Raw genomic sequence first — 3,815 nt, forward strand, 5'->3', positions numbered from 1 at the left:
ATTAGCAGTATCCGCCTGTAAAGACAACCTGACATGTTGCTGCAAAATTGGTGCAATAGTATGACCTGAGTGTTACGCTTTTAATGAAAAAACAACCCTGTAGAAACTGCCAAAATCTTGAGCTGCTGGGACCCTGCCTCCAGGCAGAGCCTGAGGGACAAAGAGAAAGTGACGCCACCGCATGAAATAAAATGTCTACTTTCAAAAACGAGAGGACGAGGCACAGCTTTCTTTAAGGAAAGTCTTCTTCAGAAAGCCTGACTTGCCTTTCCAAGACCTTTTTGATTTAAAGCAGCCATCCATCACATCAGACATCGTGCCATCTGTGTGTTAAATGACTTTGCGAACTGTAGTAGGATGAGAGGGACACTGAAGTGCTAAGGCTTGGACAATAAGCCCAAACCGGAGTTGACCTATAGATGAATCCTGTACATTTTATAACTGATAAGCATTGTGCTAATAGGTATTATACTAAGTTATAGCAAACCAACTATTCTGATGTAAAAGGTGGGAATACTGAAGCCTGAGCAACAGGCCCTGAACTGAAACTGCTAACTCCGTATGGGGTCATTAGTGAAATATGCATAGAAGATGTCGCTTAAACATCATAAAATATGTCTATCTTGAATGTATCCTTATATTTCTTTATGTGTGAGCAAGATAACAAGGCCACAGAAACAGTTGTCTGGCCTTGTGACCTTGCTCATAAATTAACTAGATAAGCAAGGAAACTCCCTTAGCTTCTCCCTTAAACCCTGGCCAGGCTCTGGGGGGAACCTAACGTGAGATGAAAACCAGATATTTCCACTTAAAACAAAGGTGCCAGCTATTCTGGCTCACTGATTTTCAGGTATGTAAGGCTGGACCCGCTCACAGCAACTTTGGAAGCCTCACCTACGGGTGGACGCACCACGTAGGATTTCCCACTTGCCAGGACAGGCTCTCCAAATCCTCGCTGTAACCGGGGCTCCCCAGCGACTGTGGATCTGGATGATGGTAATGTATGCAAGTGGTGATGTATCTTTCTCAATCACTATTCTCTCTCTCAAGTAGTAATGATTTGATGCATTACCATGTATTTTCCTATTTGTTTAAGTGCACTATTCTGTCTTTTCTTACTGTATGTTTTCTGTATTATTCTGTTCTATTATTTAGTTATTTCTAGTAAAATACGCCTGCTCTTTTCACTCTGGTGTCTGAGTTTAATTGATATCCCTAATCAGCAAAACAGACACATCTGAAGGGAGAAACTCCCCACTAAAGCCACGCCCAAAGTGTGGAAACACCAGACCTGCAAGGAGTGTTTGCAGCATGAAACCATGAAATCTGAACAAGCAAGGGAAAACTCTGGGGAAGCAGATGCCAGCCGCGTTTAAATCTCCACTAGAAAAACAGATAAAAGCATCAATCCATCTTAAATGTGCCACAGAGAGCTTGACAGCATGCACCTAACTTGCTGTGGCTTTGTAAATCTGATGGGCTCAGATCTGATGGGCTCCATTCGCAGCACTCGCCTGTGCTGAATAAACCCTCAGTGCAGCTGCCAGGTGGGAAATACAGATTCCAGTAAGACCCACAGGCAATGCGTGGATGGGCGAGCTCAGCTGGGACGTGTGAGCCTGAATTTGGACCCCAGGGTCTGTGCTCTGATGGTCCCCATCTGTCCTGGGTTGCATTTGATTTGGATCGAAAGACCCCAAAGCGTGGCGTGAGGAGCTCCCTGAGAGGACCAGGGAGCTGCACGTTGTGCTGCTCCTTTGTTATTGCAGACTGGAGCTCCATGTAATGGGATTAACAGGCTGAAAAGAGGGGGGAAAGGAGCAGTGCTGATTGTCAGGAGGTGTCTTCTGGCAGAGAGGACTGAAAAATACCCTGATATTAAGCAAACAAACAAACAAGTCTCATTGACTCTTCATTTTGAATAAATGGCAAACCTGGCAGAGCCAGCAGGGTCCCCCCAGCCCTTTGGTTTCACACCATCTCTGTATGGACGCTGTATTCAGGCAGGATGCAGAGGGGCGGACAGGCGAGTGCAGGGGGCACTTTATTGTCCCCAATTACCCTTGGGGGGCACATTCAGTCCCTGCATTTCCTACCTCACCTCCAATGAGAAATTAATTCTCTATGGTGAAAGCGGTTGGATCCATGGGGCTGAGCCACCACACCGGCTGGAAGATGAGGTACCCAGAACTGAGCCATTCCTCGCTGTATTTCAGGAGGAGTGGCACAACAAAATCCTGGTGCCTCTGTATGCATTGCCTGGTGAGGTTCAGGACCTGCAGGGTGGGGGAAGAAAAAGATACCCATGACAAGTCCTTCATCCAATAAACAGCAAAGCAAGCAGAAGAAAAAAAAAATGTATTCCCTTGGGAAGAGAGATTACCAGATTGCAATGTCCTGATCAAGTAATGGCAGCTAACAAGGTGCAAACAGGGCTGATACAGCGGATTTATTCCCATTTAGGTGCGAGAGCCAGGGACAGCGGCTGGCAGGTGAGATCCACCGGGGTGTTCATGTCTAACCAAAGCAACAAACTCTTTTGCTGCTGGCAAAGACATTTAATGATGTTTCCCCGTGTGCCCCCAGTTTTAAGACTCGCTCTCCCCTTTTATTGCCCTAAAGGGGACATCCCTGGGAAAAATGCCTCCAACTGTTTAAAAAGATCTTGAATTTGAATCTGCAGGTTTCACCCTACTGTAGACATTAACTATTTGATCAAACCATAATTAAACAGCTCCATCAGCAAAAGGGAAGGAGACACACATGACAATTGCTGTCATTTCTACAGGCGTTGCAGATACCGGCCCTGTGGTTGCACAGAGCCACAAAGTATAAAGCCACAAAAAACTCACGTTAATTTTGCAGCAAAAATACTGCTGAGCACGCACAGCGATCTGGGTGCTGGGGCAGAGCGCAGGATTTTGGGGGTAGCAAGAAGGACAGTGATTTTTAGCCTCAGCTTCCCCCAGTAGGGAGCTTAACGGATTTTGGGAGTGTTTGTCATACAAGGGACAGTGTCCTCCTCTGCGGGGCACGGGGGCACGTACCCAGGCATCACAGCAGAGCCAGGGCGGCGTGCCGAAGGCCATCATGGGGAGGAAGGTCATGATCTGCAGCCACCATACGTACAGCTCCGGGTCCCCCAGGGTGTCTCCGGCCAGGCTCCCTCCTGCTGAGGACAAGGAGCTGAGTGAAGCTGCTGAGGGGCATCTCATGGTGGGACGAGTCCCAGACGACCTGCTCTCCGTGAGGGCAGGACACCTCATCCCATTGCCAGAGGAGCTGAATCCTCCCCACCCGTGTTTTTATTCCTCGAGTGCCATCAGCAAATGTGGATCAGACATCCACCCCAGCTCAGAGGCCGGAAAACAACCTGTCACAGCCCCATGATCCACGGCACTGCTCTGAGTGACAGCAAGGAGCTGGGTCCTGCACTGGAAGCACCCGGTTGTGGACCCGCCAGAAAGCGCTTCAGCTCTGCACGGGTGGCTCCAACATCAGGTACAACTTCCCACTGATTTGTGACTTCCCTGTTTAAGGGCCCTCAATAGCTGAAGGCCAGTGCTCTTTTCTCCTCCTCTTATACCCAATGAATTGCATAAAAGAATTGAGGATGTGGCCTCTTTTTTTTTTTCAATTTTATGTACTTGCTCTCTGTACCTATTAGCACCTGTACCTTACACTGAGTATCAACAAGCTCCAGGACTAAACTCCTCCACCGTCCTGAACAGTGACAACAACTGCCAAGTCTACAGGAGTATTTACTATTCTCCTGCACAGATCCACTCCCCTGGGAGTATTTACTACCCCAGTCA

The sequence above is a fragment of the Strix aluco genome, chromosome Z (genome assembly GCF_031877795.1).
Source record: "Strix aluco isolate bStrAlu1 chromosome Z, bStrAlu1.hap1, whole genome shotgun sequence".
In the NCBI taxonomy this organism is placed as follows: Eukaryota; Metazoa; Chordata; class Aves; order Strigiformes; family Strigidae; genus Strix; species Strix aluco.